We start from the raw sequence: 18,377 nt of genomic DNA on the forward strand, positions 1-18,377 counted from the left end.
GGAGATCCTCCACATCCTTCATAGTTACTGTCAACCAAGAAGTACTTAAATTTCAGAGTATAAAGGAGTTTTTGTTTGTTTCTTTGTTTTGTTTTTTGGTAATAGGGATTGAACCCTGCGTGCGTTACCACTTGGCTACATCCCCAGTTTTTTTATTTCTGTTTTTAAACAGGGTCTTACTAAATTGCTGAGGTCTTGCTAAGTTGCCCAGGTTAGCCTTGAACTTGTCATCTCCCTGCCTTGCCTCCAAAGTCACTGGGGTTACAGGTGTGCACCCTGTGCCAGGCCAGAGTGTGGAGTTTTAAGAAAGTTAACTACAGTCTGATTCTCCTGAGATTTCTACCACAATCCTGTACTGGGGTTACAGAAGATGCAAAAGAATAATCCCACATCTATACAAAAATATTATTTTATTTAAACCTATCAAGTATCTGAATGGTAGCTATTACTACCCTCACTTTATGATATCTCAGAAACAGGAAGGAATCACTGAGGTCAGATGAGAAATTTCTAACCGGCTTAAACTTACCTGATAACAAGAATATAAAACTTCCTGCATTTCTTTCTTTGCTCTGCCTGTCAGAAAACAGTGGATTTTCATGTCTAATGTGTAACTCTTAATTAGCAGTAGTGGCTAGCAGATTTGTTTTTTGATTTTCTACATATGTTTTAGCAACCTTATTTAAAGTTGGTTATAAGTCATCATAAATGAAGGAGAGATTTCCTAGCTAGTTAGTAAAGGAATCATGACAAAGACATGTGTCACCTGATTCCAGGCCAGGTCTCTCACATATAATGAAATGGAAATGATCCCAAAAGTCTTTTTTTTTTTTTTTTTTTTTTTTTGGCACTGGGGATTGAACTCAGGGGCACTTAACCACTGAGTCACATCCCCAGGCCCATTTTTTGTATTTTATTTAGAGACAAGGACTCATTGAGTTGCTTAGTGCCTTAGTGCTTCGAACTCGCAATCCTCCTGGCTTAGCCTCCCAAGTCACTGGGATTACAGGAGTGCACCTGCACAAAAATCTCTTAAGCAAGTACAACGAAGCTATAGTGTATTGCCTGGGTCCTATGTCATGGAGAAGTGCAAATATATTAGTCTTTTATTTAAAAGAAGAAGATATGGAAGCTTCATTGTCCTTATTTTTAAAATAGAGATAATAAAAATATTTTAAGATTATGAAGATTCAGAGAAAATATTTATAATATCAACCACTATAGTATTTGATACTTAGTTCCATTTTAAAAGTCTGAAATTTTGACTGTTTAAGAAACAAATGTAGTTCCATTAGAAGTAAAACTAAAATGCATAGACCCTTCAACATCACTTAGAAATCATTTCTCTCCAAACTTCATCTACTGTTGAAAATTCTATACCAGGGTGGGCACATATCACACTGGCTGCCCTTCTCTCATGACATAAGGTACATGGATATCTAGGAAAGCTGTCAATAATTTCTAAATTCTTACTATAAATATGTGCACTAGAAATTCAAAACCCCATCAGAATATATACATATAAAGTTTTCTGGTTTAATAGCTTATAGCTTAATGTCCCCTGAGAACTGGGCCAAAATCATGTGTCTGTCTCTATTTGAAATAGCAAATTCCTCACATTCACAGTGGTCTAGAATTGACCATATCTAGAATGTAGGAAGAGGTACCATTAAAATGTTCATTTGTCCCCAAGGGAGTAGGTGAAAGGGTACTATAGATCCTCAAATGCATACCCTAATAAAAATAAGCCAGTGGTGCTTCCTCAGAGGAAATGATGCAATGCAGTTTTGGCAACAGACAGAGTCAGATTTGAAGACTGGTTCTGCTATCCACCAGTATATGACTTTGGGCTATGCACTGAATCTGAGTTCACAGATTCTTCCACTGATAAATGGGAAAAATACTGAGAGTTTATATTACTACTGTAAGCAGGTACGACATCCAAAATATTTAATGACTAAAGGTATTGACATCAGCCAGAATAGAATAAATAGCTGTTCTGGCATATACTAACTATATCTGAACTCTGTAGAATTAAATTATGAAAGGATTCAGCTTGATCCTGGAACATGGGAGGTGCTCAAATATATACAATGCCTTACATGAAGCAAACACATATAGTGAAACACTGTAATGAAGAACATATAAGCAGTTAGTTACAATGAATTTTCTAAACTCTCACTATTTTTTTTCTATATGTGTTGAAATTCCATTCCATGATTTTACTATCTGGTTGTCAAGTTAAATTGATGAGCCACTTGTGTCTCTTGACTAATGGTTGAGATTGTCCTCAAAAAATTATAGACTCAGAAAAACATAAAGAGATCACACTTGGAATTTTATGAGGCGTATACTCACTCTTCTATAGTTCTTAGGTCTTCTTAATTTAATGAGTACTTTATTATTATGAAATGTTCTTCTTTATCTCTGGTAATACTTTTTGTCTTAAAGTTTAATTTGTCTTATATTAACATAGGTATTCTAGACATACTATGCTGTTTCAGTGGTATACCTTTTTCCACCAATTTACTTTAAACTTACCTATACCTTTATATTTAAAGGTATAGCTTTATTTTTAGCAGAATATAGCTTTTCTTGACTCAAATATATTCTGACATCTCTGCCTTTTAATTTGAGTGTTTAGTCCATTAACAGTTTATATAATTACTGATATGGTTGCATTTAGAGCTAGGGATTAAAATACACCTTCTTTACCTATCAAAATCTTTTCATACCACCTCATATCAAATTTGAAAATCTTTCAACTATGTAAATCCATCCAACATCCCCCATTCTTTATGCTATAATTGCCATGTGCACTATATCTACAAACATTACTCAAAAACATTGTAACAGTGTTCCACTTTATGCTTTGAATATAGCCCTATCTCCTCTGCCACTGGTATTTATTTTTAAAATGAACATGTTTCTTTCTCTTCATCTCTCTCTCCTCCCCCCTAATCTCAGGGAAACAAATTACCTTTCTTCCTCAGTCTAGGCAGTTACCTATTCTTGAGCACACACCCACCACTGGAAGGAAGTAATGCAGACTTTAGGAATGGCACCAGAAGATATCAGAAATTAATATCTCTCAAATTAATAACTGAATTTAATTTCAGAGTGAGAACCCATGGAATGTAGCCTTTGAATCACTTCTTTAAAAAAGCCCCTGTTCCCCCTGATGGGCAGAATCACAGACCCTGGGACAAGAGTCCTCTGTGATTCTCCTTTGCTATCAAAGCAGGAAAACTTCTTTTTCCTTTTTCTCACAACCATGTACTCATTATTGAACTGGCACTGGGGACAAGGACCAAACTTTCAGTAACATCACAGAGCAATATTACAATTTTTGCTTCAAGAGGTCCTGTGCATTTTAAAGATTCTAAGGTGAGTTGAGTGTGATGGTCAAGCCTATAATCCCAGAGACTCAGGGAGGTTGAGGCAGGAAAATTGCAACTTCAAGGACAGTCTCAGGAATTTAGCAAGACACTTTCTCAAATATAAAAATAAAAGGGGGGCTGGGGATGTAAATCAGTGGTAGAGTGCCTCTGGGTTCAATCCCCAGTACCAAAATAAATGGACTTTAAGATGAAAAAATAGTCCTCTGTATTTATAATTTCCAATATTTTTCATTGCTTCTTGAAGATTTAAATTCTATCTGATGACACCTCACTTCACCTGAACAACTTCCTTTAGTATTCCCTGTGGTGCAGGTCTACTGACAATAAAGTCTGTCTGTTTAGCATCTGAAAATGTCTAATTTATCTTCATTCTCAAAGGATATTTTTACTATGCATAGAAATTTGGGTTAACAGTTGTTTGCTTCCCCCACTCTGCACTTTAAAATATCATTTCACTTTTTCCAGCCCCTGTAACTTCTGATGAGAAGTCGAGAGTTCAGTTAAAGCATCATTCCTCCAGAGGTATCATGTCATTTTTCTCTGGTTACCATCAAGATTTTCTCATTATTGTTGGTGCTCAGCAGTTTGAATATGAAGTAACAAGGCACAGTTTTCTTCAAATTTGTCCCATTTGGGGGATTTGCTAAGTTTTTTGATCTGCATTTATGTAATTCACCAAATTTGAAGGTTTTGGTCATTATTTTTTCAAATATATTTTTTGTATCATTCTCTTTCTCTTCTCCTTCTGGGACTCCAATTTCTTTTCTTTTTTTAGTTGTTGGTGAACCTTTATTTATTTAATTAATTAACTAATTGATTAATTAATCTGTGGTACGGAAGAGCAAACCCAGGACCTCACACATGCTAGGCAAGCACTCTACCACTGAGTTACAACCCCATCCTCTCCAATTTCATTTATACAAGGCATTTTAAATTTTGTCACACAGGTTCCTGAGGTTCTATGTATTTATTTTTTTCTGTTAAGTTATGTAATTTTTTCCCTGTGCTTCAGAATGAACATTTCTATGAATAATTTGTTCCTGAAATTTTGGTCCTCGTCCCAGATGCCAGTCCAATAATGAAGACACAGTTTTGAGAAAAAGGAAAAAGAAGGTTTATTCCTCTGCTAGCAAAGGAGAAACAGGGGACTCCTGTCCAAAAGGTTGTGATTCTGTCCATCAGCAGGAACAGCGGGCTTTTATAGAGGTGATTCAGAGAGAATAAAATTAGGGGAAAGAAGACTAGGGGGAGAAGTTGAGGGGAAAAAAGATCAGGTAGGAGAAGTTTAGGGAAAAGAAAATCAGGGAGGAGAAGGTTAGGGAAAAGAAGATCAGGGAGGTCAGGGAAAAGATTGAGAAAAAGGAAAAAGCCATGTAATTTTCAAAGGGACAAGAGATATAGTCAAAGCATCAAGTGAATCCCTGTTACACTATCTTCAGGTTTGCTGACATTTTCCTTGGTTAACTACAACTGCTTTAAACCAACTTGGTGAATTTTATTTCAAATATTATATTTTTCAATTTTAAATGCTCTCTTTTATTTCATTTGCTATTTACTACCATGTTACTCATTATGAGTATGTTTTTGTCCTCTTCATGAAGCGAGGTTATAACCACCACTTTAAAATCTTTTTTCACTAACTCCAACATCCTGATCATCTTGCAATCTGAGTCTCATACTAACCTTTATGAAATGAGTCATTTTCTTGTTTCTTCATATTCATGTAATTTGGGATTGTATCAGTGAATATATAAATATAAATGTAAATATAAATATGTTATTGTGAGGGAATTCTAAATTTTTACTTCTCAGAAGAATGTTGATTTACTGATTTTAGCAGGCAATTAATTTAGTTATACACATACTGAAAATTATATTGGATGGCAGCTCAAATCTCAGCTCAGTTTTTTACATTTTTAACTTATTGCTAACTTATATCTGCTCTTGAATACATGGTTCAGGTATCAGCCAAACATTTGATCAAGACAGATCAAGGAGATTCCCTTCTCTCTCTCTCCTTCCCCAGGTTCTAAACTCATTTTCCAATGGCTGTGGTTGTACTCTGTTGTTTGGGTCTTCAAACTTCAAAGACTGAATTGTACACAGCTTTTCTATTGAAGGTTAGCCATCCCAGGTGACATTAACTGCAGCCTAAAAGTTGTAAAATGAGAAACTTCCTTCTGAGTTTTGAATTTCAACTCCCCCAAGGAATCTGTCTGCTTATTTTTACTCTCTAGTGCCTCCAGGTATTTGTTGGGAGGTCTACATTATAGTTGATGTCTGTGAGAAAGTTAAATCCAGTAGAGTTTACTTATCCATAGAAGTGGAAACAAATAAAAACACCAAGGAAATATTCCTTTTGCATTTCCTACCTCCTCTCCATCTACTATCTCATCTAGTGATATTTGGCGTTAGTTTAAGAAGAAACAGAAGTCAGATTCAGGGGTTCCTTGATCATCTTGCCAAGTACATAGTAAATTTGGAATGAAAGCACACCACAAAGTTAAATGATAAAATAGTAATAGACTGACAGAATTTAACCTCAAAGTGTTGATGTTTGCACAAAATCATGACTACCAAAGATTATCTACATAGTACTTTGACAAATTATTTTATCATACTTTTAAGATATCAGATAGCAATAGGTAATATACCAAGAGAAATAAAATACTGAAAATCCTTCCATAACAACACAGAGTTGGTAAGTGTACATTTCCTTCTAATAATAATCATTCTGGCTTCCATTTCTTGAGAGCTTCTGCATGCAAGGCACCTTCTTAACCACTTTACATAAATTATCACTTAATCTTGCAGAGATATTCCATGAGGTCTTTCCTATATGTAGCCTCATTTTATGGAAGAAGAAACCAGAGTTCAGGGAGACTAAGAGAGTTGACTGAGATCTCACAGCAAACAGCAGAAATCTTAAAAGAAACAGCAAAATGGGAGTAGTTGAAATCATTAGGCACATGCTCTTTATTATTAGTAGAAAAAAAGAGAAGTCTGTCTATGCATGGAGGAATAAGTAAGGTTTATAAAATTTGAAAATAATCTACAATTCTTTTTTCTAATAATTACTGATGTTCAAATCCTACTCTTTCAGATATATATTTTGTATTGACAGCTTTCACATTAAAAAGTACCTTGCTTCAGGGTTTAAAACACTAACCAGAATAATAATAACACAAAGATCAAATAATACCATGCAAGGACCCATAGTTAGGATGTTCCATTTCAGTTCAGAGCATTTCCTACTTTTAAACCTTCTCTCTTTTCCAGGGAAACTCTCTAGATAGGCACATGTTTTACCAAAGAGAAGCCCGGCATATTAGGATGTGAAAATGCCTGCCTCATCTCAACACAACATGTACTTGGTCAGTGGTCAGTACTTCTAGAAGATACAGCAATGTGCCACAATCTTACAAATTCTAGGAGCCCAACTTCATAAACTTTGCATAAACCCATGGGTTTCAAATGATCATTGGATGAGAGAGAAAGGAAGGCAGAGTAAAGAATGGGTAGGCACACAGTTTATATGAGACTGGGTCTTAACTAGAAGCAAGAAAAGGAACACAAGCATCATTGTATTCTGGCACATGAGGCTAATATATATGCATGTCATATACAGATGTATCAGGTAAAATTGTTTGCCAAGACCCAGGAGTGGGAGACATTGTTGAAGGAGGAAAGATGAGAAGGATTGATGGAAAAGGACATGAGAGTGGGACTAAATGAGCAGAGCCCAGTGAACCCATGCTTAGTACTGCAGGAGAAGAAAGATGTGACACCCATCATAAGGGGCACAGCCAACACTACTCTAACAAAAGAACAAAAGACAGGTTAATAAAAGTGAAACAACCTATCTAATAAATGTTGTATGTCACAAAGGAGCCTTAAGAAGTGAAAGCCCAGAGACAGGGAAACGTGTTTATGCTGAGATTTGATGAAAATGGACAGCTGTAAAGAAGTGAGATTGAATAAAAAGGGAATGACCTATCAGAGATAGATAAAGAGAAGAAACCCAGCGAGGCCTGTGACTTTGGATTCTTCTAGGCCTTTCTGTGCCACACTCATTTTTCCCATGTACAGAAAAGGACCCCTTCTGGGGTGAGGGCCTCGTGACCTACTATCAAACAAGGTAGGTCAGAGAATTTCTTTATGGACAGCTCTTAGATTTACAGCTGATTTTAAGGGAGAGAGGTTCTAGTTTCTAAGGCCTGCCTGGAGAGAGAGGGGAGTAGGATAAAGTCAGAAAAAGATATTGCTTCTGAGGCCCTGCCAACATCCTTCAGCTCGAAATTCTCAGCATGGCAATGCTCATGCTCTGGAGTATTGACTATTGTGTATTGTTTTCTGACCCTCAATAGTGCATTTCTTCTCCTTGATGCTATTTTAAAAAATACATGATCAACTTTTCCAATGTCATAATTCAAAGATGGATAAAGGCAAGTGATTACTTTATTTGATCTTTGAACCTCTTGGTAAGATCTAGCCTTCCTTGTCCCACAGGATACTACCTCTTACCAAGAATGATCCCAAGACATTTTAGGAGACATGGCTCATGACAGAGGCTTCCTCCTGGGGCTACTTATTTCATTTCAATTGCACCATCATTCTCAAAGCCACCGCAAGGCATAACAACTTGACACTGTAACTGTTTAACCTTACTTTTTAAACATAAAAATTATTAAATATGTGTAACTGTCTGGTGGGGTGAGAATGTTATAATGGCATGTCAATCAGGTAACAGTTAAGCTACACTTCATAGAAAGCAAAGGCAAAGCTTTCTTTCAGAAAGTGAAGTCATCACTCTTTTATTTAACTGACATAATATTTATATTCCAACTTTAAAATGGCAGCTACAAATAGAAGTCGAGACAGGGTAAATTCTCCAAGGGAATCTAGCCCTGAATTTTACCATTTTAAAAATTCTATTTTATATGTACATATGAATGTTATACTATTATAAGTTTGCCCGTAGCAGTTCAATTATGTCATACCCTTTGAAAAAATTTTAAAATTAAGCAAACATTACCTTTTGGACTACTGCTGTTTCCTTGGAGTCCTCAGTGGCTAGATGCACAGATTTTTTTTTTTTTTTTTTTTTGGTAGAGGGGTTGAGGTCAGCAGGTTGTCCTAGGATACCTATACTACAAACAAGAAATTTAGATGATATTTCGGCAGTGAACTCCCCAGATCGTAGGTACAGCTTTATCAAAAACATGCACCACAAATACTGAGTATGTATGACAGCACAGATACTGTTTAAAAGGCAGCATAAAGGCACATGTGATTTCTATAAACATCATCATTACTCTGCAGAGGACAGATGTGGCTCAGAGGAGCTTCAGTGATTCATACAAGACCAGGCGACAGTGTCTTGACTCTCCATCTTCTGATGCCTAGTCCGGGGCTGGCCTGTCCATATCATTTGGCTCTTCTCAGGAACTGGGCACACTGGCACTGGGGCTTTCCATTGTGCAAAAAGATAAGGCCAACTTAGGAGTTTTGGTAGGAAGGTTCTTCTTTGTTTTGTGATATTCTGTGCCAAATCATCTGTCTCAACAATCATTTATGGGTCAGTTTATGATCTTTCCTATGAAATTCTGGTAACCAGTAGAATCTGAAGGCATCTGACAAAGGAAGGAACACAGGTTTTTGGTCCAGCTGGTCTAAGTTTAGATCCTAATAATGTATTATCTCTGTGACTTACATGGCTGCTCAACCTCGTTGAGACACACTTTCTGCCTCTGACAAATGGGTATAATATGTAAGGGGTGCATTTTTAAAAAAAAATATTTTTTTCTAAATGAGGACAAAATATACACATAGTTCCAAGAATGTTAGGCAAAGAAAAACCTCCTTTCCCCATCTTACCTGTAAGGAATAACCCCAATGTGGAGGAATGACAAAGGAACCAAAGAGACCCCCACAACCCATAAATCACTCAATGACAATATACTCATTCCTGAACTGGTAAGCTCCTGTCTGCTCTGATATCTACCTCAGCTTTTCCCTCAGATGCCCTTCTTTGAAATAAAAATATTATAATAACAAACACCAATTTATTCTCTAGGATTTTGTATAAGGGTAAATTTACCTAATTATTTTTAGTCCATACCATGTTCATTGGTATGCTCAATGCCATAATTTAACAGAGTGAATTAATTAGTTTGACAAATGTTTGTTGAGATCCTACTGAGAGGTCAGGCACTAATACATTACAGCAACAAATATAGCCCCACATCCTGACTCCATGCTGTCTATATTGGGGTGAGGAAAGACAGACAAACAGAATAAACAGGTAGAAACATGGTTGGTTAAATAGTGCTAAGTACTCTGGAGAAACAGAGTAGGAAAGAATGTTGTGTTGTTGAATGGGTATGTTATGGGTTGAATTATTTTTCCGTGCGCTTCAGGAAAAAGACATGTTAGATTCCAAACCCCGGTACCTTAAAATGTGACTTTCTTTGAAAATAAAGTTGTTGAAGATATAACAAGTGAAGATGAAGTGTATCAGTCAGCTTTTCATCACTGTGACCAAAAATACCTGAACAATTTTCAAGAAGAAAATTTTATTTTGTCTCAGGGTTCCAAAAGTTTCAGTCAATGGTCAGTGGCTCCATTACTCTGGGCCTAAGGTGAAGCAGAATATCATGGCAGAAGGAAGTAGCAGAGGAAAGCTACCAGCTCATGGCAGCTGGGAGGCAGAGAGGAGAGGGCTGGGGGGAAGAAAGGGGACAAAGACAACATGTAGTCCCCAGTGATTTACTTCCTCCAACCATGCCCCACCTACCTTCAGTTATCACCACTTCCCAATAGTCCAAATTTTTAATCCATCAAATGGATTAATCCACTGACCAGGTTAGATCACCTCTAGACATGGTTGCACTGGAAATCAAAACATAACACTCTGGGGAATACCACAGATCCAAACCATAACATGAGATCATTCTAGAGTAGGATGGGCCTCTAATCCATTATCATTGATGTACTTATGAGACGATGGCTAAGTAAAGACAGAGACACACAAGGAAATGCCAGGTGATGACAGAGATGAGGCTTTATGTAGCTACAAGACAAGGAATGTCAAGAATTACTATCAAACCACCAGAAGCTAAGGAGAGGCAAGGAGGGGTTTCCCTGTAGATTTTGGAGAGAGCATGTTCCTACCCACACTTTAATTTCAAACCTGTAGACTCTAGAGCTACAAGACGAAAAATTTCTGTTGTTCTAAGCTACTCAGTCTGAGGTACTTTGGACTAGAGCCTTAGGAAACGAACACAGTGAGTTTAGAGCAATTGCTGCACTTTAAAGCAAGGAGATTAGAGATCTCTCTGGGAGGTAACATCTCAGGGAAAAATCTAAAAGATGGCTTTGGATGAAAATAAATTCCAGAGGAAGGGAACAGAAAGTACATGAGAACACTGGTGTGTTAGAAGAACAGCAAAGAGACCAGAGCAAGGGGAGAGTAGTGGGAGATGAGAAGGCGCAGTGAAAGTGTTAGTGACATAAGGTTGGGGTGTGCTGGACCTCCCGGGCCACGATAAGGACTTAGGTTTTTATTTGCAACAAAGTGCAAAGCCATTAAATGCTTTTGATGAGAGGTAAATAAAGAGCTGACTTGCATTTTAATAAGGTCTCTCTAGATCTTTGGTGAGAATGAACTGAAGAACAAGGTCACTTAGGAGGCTCCTGCAGTAACCCTGGAGAATAAAGGTACTCCAATGTAGCATAGTGGACAGTGAAATGTGGTCAGTTCCATGAGGCATATTTTCAAAGTAGATCCAAAAGGATTTGCAAAGACTGGAGGTATAGATGGGCCTGACTTCTTGATAATAAATAGAATTAAATCTAGAAACAGAGCAATTTGTACTAATAATTTGAAGAAATGAACTTCTCAAATTCTAGACCTACCAAAGATACTAGCAACATATTTAACAGGGAATAGGTACCAGACCATACAAGAGACTCCTAAAATCAAGAAAAAGAAAAGGATAAATACAACAAATAGAAATAAAGATGATTCAAAGAATAAATCACAAAGATCAAGAACATAAGGAAAGAAGTCCATCCTTTTTTTTAATAGCATCATGATTTTATTTACATACACATTGTAAACTAATTACCACAATCAAGCTAATTAACCTAATTTCATATAGTTAGTTCGTGTTTTTTAAAATTTATTTTTATTGTAAACAAATGGGATACATCTTGTTTCTCTGTTTGTACATGAAGTAGAGGCATACTATTTGTGTAATCATACATTTACATAGGGTAATGGTGTTTGATTCATTCTGTTAATTTTTCCTTCCGCCCCACCCCTCCCACCCCTCTTTTCCCTCTATACAGTCCCTTCTTCGTCCATTCTTGCCCCCCTCCCACTCCCCATTATGTGTCATCATCTGCTTATCAGTGAGATCATTTGTCCTTTGGTTTTTTGAGATTGGCTTATCTCACTTAGCATGATATTCTCCAATTTCATCCATTTGCCTGCAAATGCCATAATTTTATTATTCTTTATAGCTGAGTAATATTCCATTGTGTGTGTATATATATATATATATATATATATATATATATATATATCACAGTTTCTTTATCCATTCATCAATTGAAGGGCATCTAAGTTGGTTCCACAATCTGGCTATTGTGAATTGAGCAACTATGAACATTGATGTGGCTGTATCTCTGTAGTATGCTGATTTTAAGTCCTTTGGGTATAGGCCAAGGAGTGGGATAGCTGGATCAATGGTGGTTCCATTTCAAGTTTTCTAAGGAATCTCCACACTGCCTTCCAGAGTGGCTGCACTAATTTGCAGTCCCACCAGCAATGTATGAGTGTACCTTTCTCCCCACATCCTCTCCAACACCTATTGTTGCTTGTATTCTTGGTAATCGCCATTCTAATTGGGGTGAGATGGAATCTTAGGGTAGTTTTGATTTGCATTTCTCTTATTACTAGAGATGTTGAACATTTTTTCCTGTATCTGTTGATTGCTTGTAGATCTTCTGTGAAGTGTCTGTTCATTTCCTTAGCCCATTTGTTGATTGGGTTATTTGTATTCTTGGTGTAGATTTTTTTGAAATCTTTAAAAGAAAAAATGTGTTGGAAAATACAAACGAAAATAATGGATTCCATTTTTATTCCATATGAACATGGAAGAGACCAAAAAAACTCAGTGTTGTCCAAAATGTAGGGGAAAATAGCATAACATTCTAGTTTGCTCTGGCAGAACTATGATTTGCTTTATTTTTCTAGTGAACACCTTGAGTATACTTGCTGAAAGTGATACTACAAACATCCCCTGGCATGGTGATCCATCCTAAAGGTCATACTGAGCTCAAAAAACACATGCACAAGGAGAAATACACTAAAAATATTATTATTTGTTTTTAGAATAACAAAACTTGGAATGACCTAAAAGGCACCCAGAAAGGGGAATGAGTAAGAAGAATGTTCTATATTTATAGGATTGAATACTAGGCAGCTGTTTAAAGGACTCAACTGGTTTTGTATGCTTTGATATGAATATTTCATAAATAATAATGTGATAAAAAGGGAAATTTTAAACAAACATAATTACATGTATTCATTAAGGATACACATGTATGTGGGTAAAAGTATAAATAAAAAGCTGGTCAAATAGAGCCCATATTTATGTTAGGGAATTTGGGGCAAGTAGTGTAGGCAGCAGAGGGTATAGAGAGGGTGAAGGAAAGAACAGTTAAAAAGGAATTTAGTTTCATCAATACTTTATTTTTTACTTTTTCTATTTTTCTTTTTATTGGTGCACTATAATCATATACAACAGTGGGATTTGTTGTTACGTATTTGTACGGCACACAATATAACAGCACAATTTGGTTAATTTCATTGCACCTCCCCTCTCTCTTACCTCTAATAATTTCTCTTTAAAGGAAGCAACCCTGGTAGCAAATCTGACCAAACAAAAAGATACTCAGTTTTTAATACTGAAAATAAAGATATTTGTTGTACTACTCTTTGTGTTTGTATTTCTAAACGTTTTTGGAATCAAAGAAAAGAGAGAAGGAGGGAGAGATAAAAGAAAGAAAGGAAGCAAGGGTGTTCATCACCAGTTCTGGAACGCACTTAAGCTGGTCATAGGTGGTTGGTTTCTTAAGGATGAAACTCAAAACTATGTTTTTTGTTCATTTTGCAGTGCTGGGGATTGAACCAAGGTCCTTGCACATGCTAGGCAAGTGCTCTGCCACTGAGCTACATACCCCAGATTCTTTTTATTTTATTTTGAGACAGAGACTCCCTAAATTACAAAGGCTGGCCTCAAACCTGCATCCCCCTTCCTCAGCCTCTGAGTAGTTGGGGTTACAGTTGTGTGCCCCATGCCCAACTCTATAGTTTTTAATGTTCTTGTTGTTTTGCTTTTGTTGTGGTTGTTGTCTGTGCAGTGCTGGGGATCAAACCCAGGGTTTCATGCATGCGAGGCGTGCTATACCACTGAGCTATACCCCAGCCTCACAACTCTATTTTAATAATTAGTGAGACCAATGGTGATTTCTTCTAGGGTCTCAGCTTGGAGGACTGATTTTAAGTTCATCCAGCAGAGGGAACCATTTGTCATTTGGAATGACAGGAACTCTGCCAGGGGATACCAGAATATCACCAAGTAGCTATAGTCTTCAGCACATCCATCCCCCACACCCCTAGTAACATCAACACCTCAGGGAAGGAGGAATACACATTTACAACAAAGTAAATGAAAGTGTGCCATGGACATCTTTTCAACCTTTCTAAAAGCTCATTGCAATTTTCTAGAATCAAGGGAACAATATGCTTGATTAGTTCTTCAGCAGATTTAGCAATTTTGCTTTTTCCTATTTCTTTCCTTACAGCAAGTTAGCCATTAACCTTACATGTTCTAGGGCTTGAGATTGGGTTTTCCTCCTACAAAAAGGAATCTATGCTTTCAAAAAGAGTTCGCTTTAGGATAATTCATTTTTGCCACTAATAATCAAAAGATTCTCTTTGAGCCAAGGAGGTCATTCTTTAAAAGTGTTAGAATTGCAAAGAATGTTCCTTGTTTTCCTGGAGGGAGACTCAATGGAGGAATAAAGCTTTCAGGAAAGTTCAGTAATCATGAAGTGAAAACCATGACCTGCAGTCTTCCTTTTAAGTCAATATTGTTTAAAAAATGTCTTTCATGTACACTTATCTGAGCGGTCCTAAAGCTTTGAAGAGCAGTTAGGCAAATCCTTAAAGACAGATACAGGGATCCCAAAATCCTACATACATGAAACTAGGAAGCAGAAGGCACCGATGAGATGCTCGATTTGCCTCTACTGCCTGGACCCTATCATAGCCCTAATATTTAAGTACCACTGTTTTACATGTCTCATCCTCCAGATGGGATATGGTTTGGTTTGTAACAAAAAAACAAACAAGGTATAAAGGGAATTTTATGAATAAGTTACCAATGTAAATGTGCTATTTTGTGCTTTGAATTTGGGTGATGATAAACATGATTCCACACATGGAAATCAGACTTTTTAGAGCTACTTCCACACTGAATCATTTAATTTGTCTGTGTAAGTAATCACCATAATGTGGCTGCTGTGCACTGCAATAAACACTGGATTTTCAAATGAACAAATGAAGTATGTGATAAGTCCTTACACATAGAACTGCAGCAAAGAGCATTCTGCTGGAGGACTGTATACCAAAAGAAGATGGGCAAAGAGAACATTCCAACCCCATTAACATGAAAAGAATTCAAAGGCCTCTGGTTCTACATTTTTTGTTTCTGGATAAAAAACATGGTGGACACCTCATAATGAAATGATGAGGGACTTCAGCTGTTTTCAGTTGTCACAGGGTAACTTGTCACATTATTTGGGACCCATAAGAACAGCATCATTTCATAGCTCCAGATCATAATCCCAAAAACACTTCAGCAAAATAGCATAGGGACATAATATTATACTTTGGTTAAGAACATGGGTTTGAATCCTGGGTTCCATCAAACCAAATGGGTGTAAGACTCTATTCAAGTCATCAATCTTCTCCATTCTCATTTTTCTCCTAGGTAAAATGGGGTTAATAACTTTGCCTTCTAACAAAGTTATTAGGGGATTCAGTGAGATAAATTTAAAAAGCCTGGCACATGGTTCAAATGCAATAGAGTGGTTAGTATCACCCTTTATCATCATCATCATTATCATCATTATTCTGCTTAATAGTATCTTCATTTTCATCCATTATCATCATTTTTATTCAAAGTTAATTGAAAGCATTACTCACCACATTGTTTAGTAATTAATTACTTTCATTCATGGAATGAAACATTTATTGAGTTACATAATAGGAAGCATCAGGTACTATGGTAGAAGCAAGGATACTAAGTTGACCAAAAAAAAAAAAAAAAAAAAAACCTTTTGAAAGCTATTCAAGGAGACAGAGGAGAGTCCAAGACTCCTGCTGGGAATGTATCCTTAAAAGCTGAAGGAGCAGATCAGTCTAAGACTAAAACAAAAGAACCGAATTAAATCTAAGACATGGAGAGTAAGGAGGAGCTAAGCAAAGGGTTTTCTAGGGAAAGAGAACACAACATTCAAAGGCATGAAGTACATAGCTCCTCTTTATTTTTACTGAAAGTCAGTGCAAAACCATCCAATGAACATTTCAATTTATAGAACTAGATCTCAAGCACCAAACATAAGCATACAGTAAGCTGAGCTCTGAGGATCAGTCTTTACCACTGGTCTCATCTGTGCCCTCACCCTTACCTCCCAACACCAGTTCCACTGTTTGAAAAACACACTACAGTCAATACACACATTTTAACCAATTAATCCCACCTTTGGTTTTGATCACCAAAAGATTCCACCTACTAAAAACAAAAAACAAAAAACAAAACAAAAACAACCCTGAAATGCTTTCTCCAGTAAGACATGGATGTTACACAACATAAATAATGGCACTTTATGCATTAGCAGCCAAGATATCTTTACCAAATTTAGTAAGATATCTTTACCAACTTAAACTACTAATGATGCCATGCTTCTATTTCATGTTTGTTACATTATCTGTATACTAGCTTTAATTTACTCAACAATCTCAAATTCTTCGTAAAGTTGGTAGAAGATGTAAAGGAAGGGAAAGGAAAAGAGCAACTCTAGGGCAAGTTTCTTGAGATCTGGAAATGATCCAATACGATATTTGCAGTTTTCATGGTACCTGAAATGGTTCTGGATGGAAACCATTTAATAACTTCTCACTGATGGATAAATGAAGAATACAAAACTTTCCTGTCTCAACTTGAGGTTCAGTACCAGGGGTGGTGGTATGACACTTGGTAAAAAACTGGATTACATAAACTCAAAATGTGACTCTAGGAGACCAGAATATACCAAGGAAAATATGCATAAGGATTATTTCAAGCTGATTATTTTGAGAGACTGCAAGTCACAGAAAAGTTCTGAAGTCAAAACAGAAGTAATCAATCCATTTTTAAGAAAAATCTACATCCATAAAGGAAATTTCCATTCGTGAGGTGGTTTCCCTCTCTGTGACAGGAAGAAAGGATGGCTAACTCACTGAAGACTGTTGTCAGTGGAGAAGCCTGGGACTTAATCTGCTTAACAAACCTTACTGTTGCTTACCATGCTTTTCTCGGGCTTATTCCCATAATGGGCCTTCCTGAACACCCTTCTTTCTTCAGTTCAGTTGATGATGGTATCTGAGCCTCAACTCAAAGCTACTTTTTGAAATATATTCATATCTCTGGGTATCTCCCATGCTTACATGAGATATACACATTATCAAATTTCTATTTGTTTTTCTCTTTGTCTTTATTGGCAGAGGTCCATTCCAGCTATGGACCGTGAAGATAGAAAATAAATTATTTTTCCTCCTTTACAGTTACTTCTCTCTAATCTCCAGGCTTCAAAGGAGAACTCAAAAATTAACTGATTATTTAGCATGGTTTTCACTGTGATGTAGCCCAATACCCAAAGGACCATGGAAACCAAAAGATGAGAGTGGAAAGTGAACTTTGTAAGATATTGACATAGGATTAAAAAGAATAAAAAACAGGCAAAAAGGAGACACAAAAGAAGAACAGGGGGAAAGATTTTAATTCATAAGGTCTACATATTTCTCCAGGCCTGTCACTCCCTAAGCCAGTCTCTCTTCAAGTCTGTTACTCTCATATTCCTGGGAAATCAGTAAATCTACCTGAACACTGTTAATCAACCATTCCCAATAAATAGATGAATCAAAGAGAGATACAATGCCTTAATGAACCTGTAATTAAAGGGGTTCTTCAGTGCTATCTATTGATCAGATAATGAAGGGCACATCAGCCTGAGGATCGACAGATTGATCAAGACCACTAGATCGTGTCCTGAGATGATCAGACAGATATCATTTCTACATATCTTTCCAAATTCATCCCTCATCAAGATTCCTTTAAAAGAAGAGCAGAGAGCTCCCAAATGCATCTCTCACTTTTAAAATGGTCCACATTCTCCTCACTTGAATGTATATTCCTTGCTTTACCCCCAAAGGCATCCCTCTCAGGATTGTCCTCATTCTCTCTTGAATTTGTATCTGCTTTCCTAAATAAACCTCTGTCTATGCCTTTAACTGGCATGTGCTGAAACTCTTTTTCATCAAGTATGCCAATGACCACAGTGCTCCTAAGTCCTCTTTGGGAATTCTTCAGACCCTTTTCAGGAAACATCTCTTTTCTCTGGTCACAATATCATGAGAAATTTCTGGGAATGAGTTCTTTATAATAGACTATTTTTCTTCCTTGAGTGCTAATACAAACAAGAGTAATGTCAGAGTTTTAACTGATGTCTAAGAAACAGAGGAAAATGTTAAGCTTTTCTGTATCAGAAAACATATTTACAATTCCATTCCTTAATGTTCTCTCAGTTATTCTGAAAGAAAAAGACAGAAAGGAAAAAAAAAAAAAAAAGGTAGTCCTTTTG

The 18,377-nt window shown here is 36.7% G+C and overlaps 1 protein-coding gene across 13 annotated transcripts in view; it reads right to left on the reverse strand.

The window, feature by feature from the left end:
• Positions 1-18,377, reverse strand: part of FHIT (fragile histidine triad diadenosine triphosphatase) — a 1,508,523-nt gene that overhangs the window by 1,070,138 nt on the left and 420,008 nt on the right. For 5 of the 13 annotated variants that reach the window (XM_079114455.1, XM_079114462.1, XM_079114464.1 and 2 more), the window contains one exon: positions 8,437-8,551. The exons of 5 other annotated variants lie outside the window; for them this stretch is intronic. The gene's annotated coding sequence lies outside the window, so the exon portion shown is untranslated. The remainder of the gene's footprint in view (positions 1-8,436; positions 8,552-18,377) is intronic. 3 more of the 13 variants (XM_079114456.1, XM_079114463.1, XM_079114467.1) reach the window with 1 other exon arrangement.

The sequence above is a fragment of the Sciurus vulgaris genome (genome assembly GCF_902686455.1).
Source record: "Sciurus vulgaris genome assembly, chromosome: 16".
NCBI lineage: Eukaryota > Metazoa > Chordata > Mammalia > Rodentia > Sciuridae > Sciurus > Sciurus vulgaris.